Here is an 18,023-nt window from a genome sequence, read left to right as displayed (position 1 = left end):
TGCATTATTGTTCTTTACAGCATTGGACTTTAAATTACCACCAGATACATCCACAACTGGGTGTTGTTTCCACTTTGGCTCAGCCTCTTCATTCCTTCTAGAGCTATTTCTCTGCTCTTCTCTAGTAGTATATTGGGTACCTAATGACCTAGGGGGTTCATCTTTCAGTGTCCTATCTTTTTGCCTTTTCATACTGTTCTTGGGATCCTTATGGCAAGGATACTGAAGTGGTTTGCCATTCCCTTCTCCAGTGGACCACATTTTGTCAGGACTCTCCACCATAACCTGTCTGTCTTGGGTAGCCCTACATGGCATAGCTCATGGTTTCATTGAGTCAAACAAGGCTGTGGTCCATGTGATCAGTTTGGTTAGTTTTCTGTGATTGTAGTTTTCATTCTGTCTTTCATTTGAAGGCTGATGATAAGAGGCTTATGGAAGCTTCTTGATGGGAGGGACTGGCTGTGGGTAAAACCTAGCTAGCTCTGGTGGACAGAGTCTTGCTCAGTAAATCTCTAATCCAATTTTCTAATTATAATAATTCATGTTATTATTTGTTATTCAAAAAATATTGTTTTATATCTTATGTGTTTCCAATATTTTCCTAAGTTTATAGCTTGATTTTCCACTTTACAAGATATTTTTTGAAGACCAGAAATGTTTGAACTTAATATTGCCACATTTTGAATGTTTATGTTCTTTAATACTGAAAAAAACTTTCATGACCTGTTTAAGAAGACTTCTATCTCCTATTATAAAAAATATATTTGTCTATGTATTCCCCCAAACACTATAAAGCTTTGTCTATGAAATTTTAAGTTTTAAGCCTTCTAGAATGAATTATGGATATGTTTTGAAGAAGAATTTAATTTCAATGAAATGAACTGAAGAAGTCAATTTCACTTTTCTTTCCATATGGATAACAAATATTTGCTGATCATTTTGCCACTTCAGCTCTAAATCAAAGTGGCATATTTGTGTGGATTTATTTCTGGGTTCACTATTTTCTTCTATTTATCAATTTGCCTCTCCTTGTACACATTTTACACTTTCTAAATTGCTCTAGCTTTAAATAAGTCTCTGGATTTTGTAAAGGCTGTTTTTCCTCCACATTTTTTTTCTTCAGAAAGATTTAAACTATTTTCAGTTCTTTGTTATTCTATATAAATTTTCAAATCATTGAGTGTGTAGTTCTGTTTGTATCTATAGAGAAGGCATGGCGTTTTTATGATATTCATTCATTATACCTATTGATATTGGGTATATTTCTTTGTTTCAGATTTTCAGTGATTTTTCACTAGATCTACATTTTCAGTCTTGCCATATGTATTGCATATTTTTAGTTACATTAACTTCTAGATATTTATTTTACTGTGATATTTAAATGTCTTAGCGTTGTTGGTAAACACTGATTTTTTAATTTTTATTTTAAAAAATTTATCTTTATGTTTTAATTTTATATTGGGGGTATAACTGGCTAACAACATTGTGTTAGTTTCAGGTGTACAGAAAACTGATTCAGTTATACATATATGTGCATCTATTCTTTAAAAAGCCTCTTGAGAGTGAAAGAAGAGAGTGAAAAAGTTGGTTTAAAGCTCAAATTCAGAAAATGAAGATCATGGCATCCGATCCCATCACTTCATGGGAAATAGATAGGGAAACAGTGGAAACAGTGTCAGACTTTATTTTTTGGGGCTCCAAAATCACTGCAGATGGTGATTGCAGCCATGAAATTAAAAGATGCTTACTCCTTGGAAGGAAAGTTATGACCAACCTAGATAGCATATTCAAAAGCAGAGACATTACTTTGCCAACAAAGGTCCGTCTAGTCAAGGCTATGGTTTTTCCTGTGGTCATATATGGATGTGAGAGTTGGACTGTGAAGAAAGCCGAGCACCAAAGAATTAATGCTTTTGAACTGTGGTGTTGGAGAAGACTCTTGAGAGTCCCTTGGACTCCAAGGAGATCCAACCAGTCCATTCTAAAGGAGATCAGTCCTGGATGTTCATTGGAAGGACTGATGCTAAAGCTGAAATTCCAGTACTTTGGCCACCTCATTGGAAGAGTTGACTCATTGGAAAAGACTCTGATGCTGGGAGGGATTGGGGGCAGGAGGAGAAGGGGACGACAGAGGATGAGATGGCTGGATGGCATCACCGACTTGATGGACATGAGTTTGAGTGAACTCGGAAAGTTGGTGATGGAAAGGGAGGACTGGCGTGCTGTGATTCATGGGGTCGCAAAGAGTCAGACACGACTGAGCAACTGAACTGAACTGAACTGATTCTTTTTCAAATTCTCTTTCCATGTAGGTTATTACAGAGTACTGAGCAGAGTTTCCTAACACTGATTCTTTTTGTATATTTTTCCTGTTTCCAACCTTACCATTTTATCCTATTTTCTTTAGTACTGATAATGTGTCTGTATCTTCTCCTCATCCAAACAATCACATTAACTACAAATGATAAATAATTGCCATCTTTCTAATCCTCAAGCTTTTGTGTGTCTTTTCAGTTCAGTTCAGTTCAGTCGCTCAGTCTTGTCCGACTCTTTGCGACCCCATGAATCGCAGCACTCCAGGCCTCCCTGTCCATCACCATATCCCGGAGTTCACTCAAACTCATGTCCATCGAGTCAGTGATGCCGTCCAGCCATCTCATCCTACATTATCAAATGTAAGTAGTGATAATGGATTTGTCCCTACCTACAAAGGACATGCCTCTCACTATTCTCATCCAGAGCTATATTTATGGAAAACGTTTTCCACCTTATCTTTATTCAGTTAAATAATTTTGTCTGTATCTCAAATATTCTAAAACCTTCTATCTCAAATTAAAAATAATAATTAAATGTCAAATTTTATTTTACTTTTTAAAACTATATTTAGTGTGATGATTATAGGCTCTTTTCCTGTAATTTAATAATTGTCTCAACTACCTATTGATTTTTGAGTATAAGTTTTTTTTTTCTACAACTTTTATTTTCAGCCTATTTCCAAATCTATTTCTCACATTTTCTCTGTTGAGTGCTTATTTAAGAAACTATCTGATTTGTTTCTTTAAATATTTTATATGTAAATATTGTATATTCTGTGAATGACCTTCTAGACACAGATAAGCCCTGGAATTAAAACCATTTATTTATTGTTTCTTTTAGAACTTCACTCATAGTTTCTGGGATTCTTGTGCCCTTGGTTGTTTTTTGTTGTTGTTGTTTTGTTTTGTTGATGGTTTCCTTTGCTATACAAAAGCTTTTGAGTTTAATTAGGTCTCATTTGTTTATTTTTGCTTTATTTCCTTTTACTTAGAAAGCAGATCAGGTTCCAAATAAACAAAATAAATGAAAAGAGATGTGGCTTATTTCTGAAATGACAGCACTCTATGTTTGTAAATAACTCTAGTGGATAGAATATTCAGTCTTTAACTCATACATAATATACTGACCCCTACACAAGGAAGACAACTCAAAAATCATTCACAGTAATTTATCATACTCCTTGTTCAGGCCATTGGGAAAACCTCATATCTGGTCTAAGTCTGGAAGCTCATGAATTAAGAAGACAAGTAATACACTACCAGGGAAGATTCCCCTGGAGGAGGGCAAGACAACCCACTGCAGTAGTCTTGCATGGAGAATCCCATGGACAGGGGAGCCTGGCAGGCTACTGTCCATAGGGTCACAACGAGTCAGACATGACTGAAGTGACTGAACATGCACACATGCATGATATACTCTCCACAAACCCAGTAAAATGTAGCTTTGAGGCAGGATAACCACAGTAAACACTCACCTTTTGGGAAGAGATCATTGGAGCCATACAACAATCTCTCTACATAGCAATAGTGAAATTCCAGCTGACAAATATTGGGCGGATCCCCTACTCTCATATCCTGGGTTTTCCAGGTGGCATTAGTGAAAAAGAACCCACGTGCCAGTGCTGGAGACATAAGAAACTCAGGTTCAATCCCTGGGTCACGAAAATCCCCTGGAGAAAAACATGGCAACCCACTGTAGTATTCTTACCTAGAAAATCCAATGGACAGAGGAGTCTGGCAGGCTACAGTCCATAGAGTCACACAGACCCTCATATCTTCAGTCAGTTCAGTCACTCAGTTGTGTCCGACTCTTTGCGACCCCACGGACTCAGCATATGGGATCCCAGTTCCTAGAGCAGGGATCAAACTCTGGCCTCCTGCACTGCAAGGTGAGTTATTAACCACTAGACAATCAGGAAAGTCTTTAAAAATATTTTTAATTGTATCTTTGACTATTTAGGTTTAAGAGATTTTTTTCTTCCAACCTGTAAGTCTCTGAATTTCAGCTTTCATAATGGCCAATTATTTTCTGAGGTAACATTTCTTTGCTGTGCCTTGTGTGAAGTAGCCAATGATTTTAAGCCTGTGCTCTTAAATTCTCTTTGTCAGCCTCTGCATCCAGCAGGACACTTTTTTCAGCAAAGAACATTTTATTAGGATACAGACACACCTATTTACTTGCATTTCATTTATGGTTATTTTCTTGCCATGGTGGCAGAAGTGAGTAATTTTAACAGAGAGCATATGACCCACAAAACCCAATACACTCTAGTCCTTTACAAAAACAGTGTTTGCTAACCCCAGATTGAGAGGTTTAAGCTATTATAGGCAAGTGGATTACTACATTTTTGCCATGCATAACATGAATAACTCTGATATATTTCATCAAATAAGATGAAAACTGTGAATTGGTCATTTATTTTACTCATATTAAAGTTATTGGCAGTTTTGTAAAGAGCAGATTCAGTGGAGGAGTAAAGTGAAACAACATATCAATGAGGAGAAATATGAAGTTAAAAGTGAGGATGGCAGAGAAGTGTTAGCTATTTGAGGAAAGAAGAGAAAATGTAAAATAGTTGTCTATAATAGTGACAGATTAAACAGAAAAGGAAAGTATGATCTGATTTCCAGAAATCATTAAAATATTCTTGAGTTTCACAGAAATAAATTGAAGTGAAAACAGTCAGTATGGTTTTAAGTTTTACTTCTACTACATTCAATAATGTTCAGTTGTATTATAAGCAGACTTTGGATCTAGTAACCATTGTGATTAAATATGTGCTCAGTTATTATATTTTGGTTCAAAGTCTGTTGGATTTAAACTATTAGAATAATCTGAGACACAAAAAAACTAATGACCTTTGATGGAAGAACTTAATATTTTTCTTATTGTAAAAAGAAATGTATACTCATACAATTTCTCTGAAAATAAAGATTTTAGTATCCAAATTATATTAGGGTTATATTTTGTTAACTCTTTTCCCAGTGCTGAAATCCATATCATGAATACTTTAAATCCTAAATGGGCAAGGATTGAGAAGATGCAAGAAAGGTTTAACAAGGACTTAGAAGAAATAAAAAAGAGTCAATATATAATGAATAATGGAATAAATGAAATTAAAAACATTCTGGAGGCAACAAATAGTAGAATAACAGAGTCAGAAGATAGGATTAGTGAATTAGAAGATAGAATGGTAGAAATAAATGAATCAGAGAAGATAAAAGAAAAATGAATTAAAAGAAATGAGGACAATCTCAGAGACTTTCAGGACAATATTAAACACTACAACATTCTAATCATAGGGGTCCCAGAAGAAGAAGGCAAAAAGAAAGACCATGGGAAAATACTTGAGGAGATAATAGTTGAAAACTTCCCTAAAATGGGGAAGGAAATAATCACCCAAGTCCAAGAAACCCAGAGTCCCAAACAGGATAAACCCAAGGCAAAACACCCCAAGACACATATTAATCAAATTAACAAAGATCAAACACAAAGAACAAATATTAAAAGCAGCAAGGGAAAAACAACAAATAACCACAAGGGAATTCCCATAAGGATAACAGCTGATCTTCAATAGAAACTCTTCAAGCCAGGAGGGAATGCCAAGACATACTTAAAGTGATGAAAGAAAATAACCTACAGCCCAGATTATTGTACCCAGCAAAGATCTCATTCAAATATGAAGGAGAAATCAAAAGCTTTTCAGACAAGCAAAAGCTGAGAGAATTCAGCACCACCAAACCAGCTCTCCAACAAATACTAAAGGATATTCTCTAGACAGGAAACACAAAAACGGTGTATAAATTCAAACCCAAAACAATAAAGTAAGTGGCAATGGGATCATACTTATCAGTAATTACCTTAAACGTAAATGGGTTGAATGCCCCAACCAAAAGGCAAAGACTGGCTGAATGGATACAAAAACAAGATGCCTACATATGTTGTCTACAAGAGACCCACCTCAAAACAGGGGACACATACAGACTGAAAGTGAAGGGCTGGAAAAAGATTTTCCATGCAAATAGGGACCAAAAGAAAGCAGGAGTAGCAGTACTCATATCAGATAAAATAGACTTTAAAACAAAGGCTGTGGAAAGAGACAAAGATGGTCACTACATAATGATCAAAGGATCAATCCAAGAAGAAGATATAACAATTATAAATATATATGCACCCAACACGGGAGCCCCGCAATATGTAAGACAAATGCTAACAAGTATGAAAGGAGAAATTAACAATAACACAATAATAGTGGGAGACTTTAATACCCCACTCACACCTATGGGTAGATCAACTAAACAGAAAATTAACAAGGAAACACAAACGTTAAATGATACAATAGACCAGTTAGACCTAATTGATATCTATAGGACATTTCATCCCAAAACAATGAATTTCACCTTTTTTCTCAAGCGCACATGGAACCTTCTCCAGGATAGATCACATCCTAGGCCATAAATCTAGCCTTGGTATATTCAAAAACATAGAAATCATTCCAAGCATCTTTTCTGACTACAATGCAGTAAGATTAAATCTCAATTATAGGAGAAAAACTATTAAAAATTCCAACATATGGAGGCTGAATAACACGCTGCTGAATAACCAACAAATTACAGAAGAAATTTTAAAAAAATCAACATTTGCATAGAAATGAATGAAAATGAAAACACAACAACCCAAAACCTGTGGGACACTGTAAAAGCAGTCCTAAGGGGAAAGTTCATAGCAATACAGGCATACCTCAAGAAACAAGAAAAAAGTCAAATAAATAACCTAACTCTACACCTAAAGCAACTAGAAAAGGAAGAAATGAAGAACCCCAGGGTTAGTAGAAGGAAAGAAATCTTAAAAATTAGGGCAGAAATAAATGCAAAAGAAACAAAAGAGACCATAGCAAAAATCAACAAAGCCAAAAGCTGGTTCTTTGAAAGGATAAATAAAATTGACAAACCATTAGCCAGACTCATCAAGAAACAAAGGGAGAAAAATCAAATCAGTAAAAATATAAATGAAAATGGAGAGATCACAACAGACAACACAGAAATACAAAGGATCATAAGAGACTACTATCAACAATTATATGCCGATAAAATGGACAATGTGGAAGAAATGGACAAATTCTTGGAACAGTACAACTTTCCAAAACTGGACCAGGAAGAAATAGAAAATCTTAACAGACCCATCACAAGCACAGAAATTGAAACGGTAATCAAAAATCTTCCAGCAAACAAAAGCCCAGGTCCAGACGGCTTCACAGCTGAATTCTACCAAAAATTTAGAGAAGCGCTAACACCTATCCTGCTCAAACTCTTCCAGAAAATTGCAGAGGAAGGTAAACTTCCAAACTCACTCTATGAGGCCACCATCACCCTAATACCCAAACCTGACAAAGACCCCACAAAAAAGGAAAATTACAGGCCAATATCACTGATGAACATAGATGCAAAAATCCTTAACAAAATTCTAGCAATCAGAATCCAACAACACATTAAAAAGATCATACACCATGACCAAATGGGCTTTATCCCAGGGATGCAAGGATTCTTCAATATCTGCAAATCAATCAATGTAATACACCACATTAACAAATTGAAAAATAAAAAGCATATGATTATCTCAATAGATGCAGAGAAAGCCTTTGACAAAATTCAACATTCATTTATGATAAAAACTCTCCAGAAAGCAAGAATAGAAGGAACATACCTCAACATAATAAAAGCTATATATGACAAACCCTCAGCAAACATTATCCTCAATGGTGAAAAATTGAAAGCATTTCCTCTAAAGTCAGGAACAAGACAAAGGTGCCCACTTTCACCATTACTATTCAACATAGTTTTGGAAGCTTTGGCCACAGCAATCAGACCAGAAAAAGAAATAAAAGGAATCTAAATTGGAAAAGAAGAAGTAAAACCCTCACTATTTGCAGATGACATGATCCTCTACATAGAAAACCCTAAAGACTCCACCAGAAAATTACTAGAACTAATCAATGATTATAGTAAAGTTGCAGGATATAAAATCAACACACAAGAAATCCCTTGCATTCCTATACACTAATAATGAGAAAACAGAAAGAGAAATTAAGGAAACAATTCCATTTACCATTGCAACGGAAAGAATAAAATACTTAGGAATATATCTATCTAAAAAACTAAAGACCTATATATAGAAAACTATAAAACACTGGTGAAAGAAATCAAAGAGGACACTAATAGATGGAGAAATATACCATGTTCATGGATTGGAAGAATCAATATAGTGAAAATGAGTATACTACCCAAAACAATCTATAGATTCAATGCAATCCCTATCAAGCTACCAATGGTATTCTTCACAAAGCTAGAACAAATAATTTCACAATTTGTATGGAAATACAGAAAACCTCAAATAGCCAAAGCTATCTTGAGAAAGAAGAATGGAACTGGAGGAATCAACCTACCTGACTTCAGGCTCTACTACAAAGCCACAGTTATCAAGACAGTATGATACTGGCACAAAGACAGAAATATAGATCAATGGAACAAAATAGAAAGCCCAGAGATAAATCCACGCACATATGGACACCTTATCTTTGACAAAGGAGGCAAGAATATACAATGGATTAAAGACAATCTCATTAACAGGTGGTGCTGGGAAAACTGGTCAACCACTTGAAAAAGACTGAAACTAGAGCACTTTCTAACACCATACACAAAAATAAACTCAAAATGGATTAAAGATCTAAACGTAAGACCAGAAACTATAAAACTCCTAGAGGAGAACATAGGCAAAACACTCTCCGAGGTACATCACAGCAGGATCCTCTATGACCCACCTCCCAGAATATTGGAAATAAAAGCAAAAATAAATAAATGGGACCTAATTAAACTTAAAAGCTTCTGCACATCAAAGGAAACTTAGCAAGGTGAAAAGACAGCCTTCAGAATGGGAGAAAATAATAGCAAATGAAGCAACTGACAAACAACTACTCTCAAAAATATACAAGCAACTCCTACAGCTCAACTCCAGAAAAATAAATGACCCAATCAAAAAATGAGCCAAAGAACTAAATAGACATTTCTCCAAAGAAGGCATACAAATGGCTAACAAACACATGAAAAGATGCTCAACATCACTCGTTATCAGAGAAATGCAAATCAAAACCACTATGAGGTACCATTTCACTCCAGTCAGAATGGCTGCTAGCCAGAAGTCTACAAGCAATAAATGCTGGAGAGGGTGTGGAGAAAAGGGAACCCTCTTACACTGCTGGTGGGAATGCAAACTAGTCCAGCCACTATGGAGAACAGTGTGAAGATTCCTTAAAAAACTGGAAATAGAACTGCGTTATGATCCAGCAATCCCACTGCTGGGCATACATACTGAGGAAACCAGAAGGGAAAGAGACACGTGTACCCCAATGTTCATCGAAGCACTGTTTATAATAGCCAGGACGTGGAAGCAACCTAGATGTCCATCAGCAGATGAATGGATAAGAAAGCTGTGGTACATAAACACAATGGAGTATTACTCAGCCATTAAAAAGAATACATTTGAATCAGTTCTAATGAGGTGGATGAAACTGGAACCTTTTATACAGAGTGAAGTAAGCCAGAAAGAAAAACACCAATACAGTATACTAACGTATATATATGGAATTTAGAAAGATGGTAACAATAACCCTGTGTACGAGACAGCGAAAGAGACACTGATGTATAGAACAGTCTTATGGACTCTATGGGAGAGGGAGAGGGTGGGAAGATTTTGGAGTATGGCATTGAAACATGTATATCATGTATGAAACGTGTTGCCAGTCCAGGTTCGATGCAGGATACAGGATGCTTGGGGCTGGTGCACTGGGACGATCCAGAGAGATGGTATGGGGAGGGAGGAGGGTTCGGGATGGGGAACGCATGTATACCTGTGGCGGATTCATTTCGATATTTGGCAAAACTAATACAATATTGTAAAGTTTAAAAATAAAATTAAAAAAAAAATTCCTAAATGGGATTCCCTGGTGGCTAAGACAATAAAGGATCTGCCTGCAATGCAGGAGATCTGGGTTCGACCCCTGGGTTGGGAAGATCCCCTGGAGAAGGGAATGGCTATCCACTCCAGTATTCTGGCTTGGAGAATTCCATGGACTATATAGTCCATGGGGTCGCAAAGAGTCAAACACGACTGAATGACTTTCATTTTAGATGATTATCATATGTTAATTGACATTTATATTAAAACAAGAAAAAATAAGTTAAAATTCTCTTTGATTTATTTGAAAAATTCAATTTATGTTATATCCCAAATTTAGCAGTTTGCTAACAAAGAGCAGGGAATTACAGAAATCACATTTTTGATGATAGCTGCCCTGAATGCAATTTCTACCCTATCAATGAAAAATGAGTTACTTAAGGAGCTTGGGGAATGTTCCAATTAATCTTAACCTACATAATATTTAAAAGGACCTCTCTCAGTTCAGTTAATTATTATCTTTGTGATATCCACTCAATTATATTTCATTTTGGGAGGTCAACAGCAGCAGCCCATCAACTGCACTGAACCACCCTTAATTAAGGATAATCATAGGGTAAATTTCTTCTCCCTAAAAGAAACTCTCGGTGTTAAAAAAGGGATGTTTTTGTATACACTGAAAGTACTGCACAAATTTTTACTTGAAAAAGAAAAGCAGCTACACATTTAGCCAATGAAAAAATTATGGCTGCAAATTTATCTATTTGATTTTTCCATCTTAATTCCAAATTACATGTTTGATATTAACATTTATAATGTTATTGATAATTCCAAATTATTAACTTTAACAACACTTGAGATTGTCATTATGAATTGAAATTAATAAAAATGAAGCTATTCAGGATTTAGGTAGTAAGTACATAGTAAATGCTTTATAGATAAAAATCCTATGTGCCCTATTCATATATGCTATAACCAAAGACAGAAAAATCAAAAAAGAAAAATTATAAGCATATCCTACAATATAATAATAATAAACTGATTTTGTGTAATGTGTCTATCTCTCTTTTCTTATTCTCTTCATTGCTGGTCATACACTGTTGACTCTTGTATATGTATTATATACCTTTATGATATCCTGGACTTCATGGCAACAGAACCAGAGGCTCTGAGAAGGTTGTTTGCATGGTGTCCCCTCTTTCTTCTGTTAGGCACAGGGTGGGGTCCATTCACTTCAGTCTAGACAGGCACTGGGCTGGCCTGGGGTTCATTTACATTTTGGAGAGTGTAAATTTCCTCTACACCATCTTCATCTGTGTTGCACATGAATGTACCTCTGATTTCTGATTGAGTGCCTGGCACATCTCTTTGGCAATAGCACTGAAAGACAGAGGGATGTCTTGCTCTGTTCTTTAGAGGTTCCTAATTCAGTTCTCCAACCACCTACCACTCAGCTTCAGAATTTGGCACATGCCTTGAACAGGAGAGCAGCAGAGTGCATGGGACAGGTCCACTCCTTCTAGTAGATATTTTCTTTTCTAACACCACAATGTAGAGCTTTCACTCTGCATTTAATTAATTAATTATTTATTTATTTTAAAAGTATAATTGCTTTACAATGTTATGTTGATTTCTGCTATATGATGAAGTGAAAGTTATTTGTATACATGTATCTTTTCTCTCCTGAGCCTCCCTCCTATCCCCATCCCATCTCTCTTGACTCTGTATTTTAGAAACTATTGACCTAGTTCTATGTACTCTTATAAGCCTTGAAACTCAACAAATAGTTTATAGAAAGAAACAACTGTGTGTTTGAGACCTCTCAAATTTTCCATATTGTACTTTATATCCACACGACTGCCAACAGTTTTTTCCTCTTTACCCAGTAAACATTTCTCATGAGCCTATGGTGTTTAATTCAATAAATTTAAGTATTGTGCAAAACCAACCGTTAAGTCCAAGGTGTAGTTTTATTTCAGTCCCTCCTCCTTATAGACAATTTCTGACTACCTTCCATATCAGAACATTTTCTTTGGGGTAAACACATATATATCGCAGAAGGAACAAAGTTAATGAGTAATGCAAGTTAAACTATTTTGTATAATAAATAATATTTTAATTTTGAAAGACGCTCATTTATTTAGAAATTTTAGATAAATAAACACCTGGGCTTAAAAGCGTTCTTCAAAATTTAACACTTGTTTTTCCTATTTTGATTCAGAACCTTCTCTTATCTATATACGATAATTTTTAGATATTTACAATTGCACCTTCATATTTTAAACCAAGGAGTGTTTTAAAACCACATGGGGAAGAGCACAACAAAAAGAGCCAGCTGTTGGCCTTTCAATTAAGAAAACAATAAGCCTCCACATAGTGACAATGAACCAACAATCCAATTTCAACAAAGCAGTGAACAAAGCAAAAACTGCAACAGATGCTGTTTTCAATATTATCAAACACTCTATATAGAATAAACTCCCTTGAAAATTTAGCAGAGAGAACATGCCAATTTTTGATTAATTCAAATTTGCCTCAGCTCTCGAGAGCTCAAGCAGAAAACTGACTTGCCCCTATGGTACTAGAACTAGAAACAGTGATCAGTGATTCAAAAGAAATAAAACTCAAATCCAGATGGCTATAGGGCAAACTATAAACCTTTCAAGGAAATTTTTAAGTGAACGCATTAAAAAGCCTTTCTCTACATACAATGAAACAACATTTTACTGCCTACCCAGCAAACAATAACTTTCAGCATCATCTCTAATGCTTTTTGATTTCTGCCTACTTAGTAGAACCAACACGATACCATAGCAGCGATTCTAGTGGAATGGTTCACCTACTTGCTCCTTCATTTAATGCAATCTCTTTTAACACATTGCATTGTGTGTATGTGTGTGTGTGTGTGTGTGTGGTGGCATGTGTATGTGTATAACTATTAAGGATCTAATTAAAGTTAAGGTTATTCACCACGGAGAAAGGCACATTTGAACTCACAAAGCTTTACATAAAATTACTGAGAATTTCATGAAGCTTAAAATTTTTGCCTGGCCTCTAGGACCTGAGGATAAAAAGAAAATCTTCCTTAAGGTCCATGTAGATATGATAACTTATTATGATATACAAGTCACATTTCAAATCAGAAAGGATGTTCAGTAAATGATCCTGAGAAAAGTTTAGAAAATCATACCCATTAACTCTCCACACTATTTCAAACATAACTCCTGATATATTAAAGATCATAAATATTCTATTTAAAAAATAAAGGAGAATATGGAAGACCAAATATATGCCTTTGGCCAAGGGAGAATTTTTTCAAGAATGCATGAAAAGCTAAAGCCACAAAGGGAAACATAATAATATAATAAATCTGAATTTATAAAGATTAGATACCTATTCATGGAAAAAAATGACCACAAACAAAATTTTAAAGACTACTGGCCCTCAAGGAGAAAATATTTATAATAATATAATAGCCAAATGGTATCCATCCAGAATGTAATAATGTAATTATTCTCAAAAGAAAAATAAGGAAATATTTAAATCAGATATTTCACAGAAGCATAAATATAAATGAGTATTCAGCATAAAGATAGTTGATTCTATTAATTACTAAGGAAATCAAATTAAAGCAACAAAGAAAGAGCATTCTTTTCACACATAAAATTGTCAAAAATTTAAAAAGGCAGTTTAAAGAAACTTTACAAAATGATGGAATCTGAGTCTTCTCCAGTGGCTCAGTGATAAAGAATCCACTGGCCAATGAATGAGATACAGATTCAATCCCTGTGAAGATCCCACATACTGAGGAAGCAGCTAAGCCCATGTGTCACAACTACTGAGACTGTGTTTTAGAGCTCGGGAACCACAAGTTCTGAGCCCAAGTGCTGTAACCACAGAAGCCCATGAGCCCTAGAGCCTGTGCTCCACAACCAGGGAAGCTACTGCAATGAGAAGCTTGCACACCACTGCTAGAGAGTAGCCCCTGCTCACCACAACTAGAGAAAAGCCAGTGCAGCAATGAAGACCCAGTGAAGACAAAAAAAAAAAAAAGATGGAACCTAAAAGTGCACAATGTAGGCGTGTTGTTCACTAACCAAGTCATGTCCAACTCTTCGCGACCCCATGGACTGCACGTAGGCATAAACATTATTCAATAGGGTAATAAAGCCATAAAATATGACAACAAAATTATAATTCCTGCTAATAAATGTTAAATATATTAAATAGTATTACTCATATATAGAATTTTACTGGAAGCTCTAAGATAATCTAAGAAGTATAGTATTTACAGAAAATATTTTCTAAGTCAGTTTTTTTTTTTAATAAAAATTACATATATAATCACTTCAAATATATCCATTAATCATTTATCATATGTTAGAAATTAGGACTGACAATACCTTATCAGGACATACCATATTTTTAGGAATTCCATATAATTTTTAGAATACTTATATTTAAAATGTTTACTCATACAATATAACCTGAAAAAGCTTCTCACTCATTTGACAATGCTTCCCATGCAACTTCACGTACTAAATAAGGTGCATGTGTGCTAAATTGCTTCAGTCTTTCCTCTTGAGACTCCATGGACTGTAGCCTGCCAGGTTCCTCTGTCCATGGGATTCTCCAGGCAAGAATACTGGAGTGGGTTACTGTGCCCTCCTCCGGGGGGATCTTCCCAACCCAGGGATAAAACCCACATCTCTTACATCTACCTTCATTGGCAGGCAGTTCTTTACCACTAAGGACACCTGGGAAGCCCACCAAACAATAACAAAGCCCCTTTTTTCCCTTCGGTCTCAGGGATCACAGATAACTAGACTTAACATTAAGATATATCACTTACATCTCAATGACACAGAAAGATAAATAACAAGTCTTTCAAGAGACCTAGCTTCCTCTAACTGAAAAGAAAAACCTAGATTTAGAATATTGAAAGAGACTCATCTTGGCCATTGTTGGGGATTTTCTCCCCAGGACTTGGAAGCAACGAACCTGAATGAATGACACTCAGGCAGTTTCTTGCAAGGAGTCAAGCCTTTTTATAGAAGCAGGAACAAAGAGCTTAGAGTATACAGCCAGCAGAGCGCATACAGGGTTAACACCTAATCAGTAAAAATATTTCAAGGACAGCGCGCTCTAAGTGACCCATGTGCTTATCCCATAGCCTGTTTTCTCAAGCAACATCCTTAATATTTATTATTAAATCTTGACGCCGGGCATAACCAAAGGCAGGAGATGTTTTTCTGCCCACAGCACACCAAGCCAGGGTACTTTTGGCCCTTCACCATTTTCCCAAGGGCTTCCTTCAGCCAGCTATTTTGTATTGCATTTCCCAATATATCCTCCTTTTGTTTTTAATTTAAGCATGGTAGCTGCTAGTTTGACTCTGTTGTGGGAGGCATGGCATCTTGAGGAGAGACATCTATATCCTATAAGCAATGACAGAAAAATCAGAGTGATTAATACATATATAAAAATGTTGCTTCCTGAAAACCAAGTTCTAAGGGTATAGAGACAATAGGGTTTTGGTTAAAGTACCATAAAATTGAGTGCTGTACAATTCCTTAGGTACCTTAACTTGAAAATTAGCAACTTGTTGTTTCAACAAATTGATGTCTAAAACTTGTGTTATCTGTGAGATCCTGCAAATGCGCTTTAACTTTACCCCAAGGATATTCAGTGCTATTATAGGGCATGTTAGTCAGACAAAAAGAAGTAAAATTCCAGTGACAACATATACGTGTTTGGAAAGTCAGTTGTTGCACTTGATCTCCTAAGGGGATAACCAGAGTTTGTAACTCACTAATTCGTGTTTGTAATTGCTGATCTATTTGAGCTTGTCGAGTCCAAAGATTATGAGAGTCTTTGTGCCAAGCAGTGATAAAATCATGATTTTGTATAGAATTATGTAAAGCCATACCAGACAAAGTTCCTACAGTCATAATAGAAATAAGGCTTAAGATGCCTGCAATAATCCACCCAATGATGCGCTTAGATCACCTAAGTCCAGTTTTCAACAATACAGAAAGAAATACAGAATCAGTTAAGTTTATGGGAAGCCATAACTCGGATCTTTGTTTAACTAGTGCAATGCTAGCATCGTGATATGAAATGGTGTGATTAAGGCAGGTATACAATGTACATGCAGTACAATTGACAATCTTGGCTGATAAGTCAATATCAAAATGTCCTACAATAAATAAGTATGGAAGGTGAACACACGATTGCATATAGCCAGTACTATTGTATAGGAAGGTATAATTAGAAGGACGAAACACACCCATAGTCCCATAAACATTAGCGAAGTGCTCTAAGGCTGCTGGAATTTTCCAAATGTGCCATTGCTTTGGCCCCACAATGGGGATGACAATCCTGGGTCGTGGGGATGATAAGCCCCCGTTATACCAATTCAGCAATATGTTCTTATCAGTCCAGGAACTTGTCTTAGATTTATGAAAGCCTCCAATGCTTGATCTATTAAACCAGGAGCAATTATGATGTTCCTCCTGCTCTTCAGAACACTTTACAAACAAACCGTGAGGTCCCCAGTCAACAAATTTAAATGTATGATTAGTATGATTTTGCTGAATTATAGAAACTTTCCCAAATTGGCCTCGACAATCACACCAGTGTAACGGTTGTATCGCCTGTTTTCTTCTCCAAGATACAATATGACATGAAGGTTCCTCTGGTTGAAAAAGCGAGTTCAAATAGTTGGCTATCTGGCCTGGATAATGTCACTTGGTGCCATTAAGTAAGAAAGATGCTGTAGCAAACATTCCCAGATGCAAAGCAGTCCCATTGTTGGCAGAGTATGCCCACCACTGTGGGAAGATAGTCATGCAAAGGGGATGAGATCCAAAACAGATAGGCAAGGTTTTGAATCCCATGGAAATGTTGATTGGCTTTCCCTCATCTTCTTCATGAATTGGTTGCTTTATGGACCAGGGACTTGGAAAATGCATGCTATCTTTAGTAAAGATCATAGGGGCTTTGTCTACCGAATCTACTATGGAGAGAAGTGGTGGGTTGGGTATGTATGCCCAATAAACATATTCTGCACTTACCCCAGAGGAATAGGAAAGAACAGCTAACATTGGCAGAAACAGCTTATCTGGAGTCATAGGAGTTCCAATACTCTTCAGTGTCTGCTCAGCCTGACGAGTCATGTTTTTCACTTGAGCACATGTTGAGTAAGGATTCAGACGATGGCGTTTCCTCATTGGTTCCTCCAGGGTCATTGACGAGACCCTTTGTGTCAACTTCATCACTCCCTGAGGGAGTCCGGTCTTGGGGTCCCTCTCAGTAATGGACATGGTGAAGGGAAACCTAGATTTCCTCTCCATCTGCAATGACAAGACCATAACCCTTGCCTAGGAGTTGTAAGATTCCTGGCAGCCACTGATTAAATTGCTTATACCATATTGGTGTATTGATTTCTAATTTGCTGTTTTTGTCTTCTGCAAAATGTCTATCTTCATGAGTATCAGAATTATTTTTTGTTAAGTTTAAAAAATTCAGGGAATAAAGAGTTAAAGATAATAGTAATTGAGGGTTCATGGGATAAGAAGTGTATCTCTTTTTCCATATTTCCCCTTTCTGTTTTAATAAATGAGTTTTTAGGGTGCGGTGGGCTCTTTCAATAATGGCTTGACCCTGAAGATTGTAGGGTATTCTTGTAATGTGTGTTATGTTCCATTCTGATAAAAATGAACAAAATGAATGCAAGGTGAATGCAGGTCCATTAT

At 36.1% G+C, this 18,023-nt stretch overlaps 1 pseudogene; it reads right to left on the bottom strand.

The window, feature by feature from the left end:
- Positions 1 to 15,634: 15,634 nt before the first annotated feature.
- LOC147356947 (endogenous retrovirus group K member 25 Env polyprotein-like) lies at positions 15,635 to 17,516 on the bottom strand (annotated as a pseudogene).
- Positions 17,517 to 18,023: the final 507 nt, after the last annotated feature.

The sequence above is a fragment of the Bos grunniens genome, chromosome 16, assembly GCF_055505025.1.
Source record: "Bos grunniens cultivar Pamir isolate PY7600 chromosome 16, Bosgru_T2T1.0, whole genome shotgun sequence".
Lineage (NCBI taxonomy): Eukaryota > Metazoa > Chordata > Mammalia > Artiodactyla > Bovidae > Bos > Bos grunniens.
The sequence above is the reverse complement of the archived record's forward strand: the minus strand, read 5'-3'. Positions and strand labels throughout refer to the sequence as shown.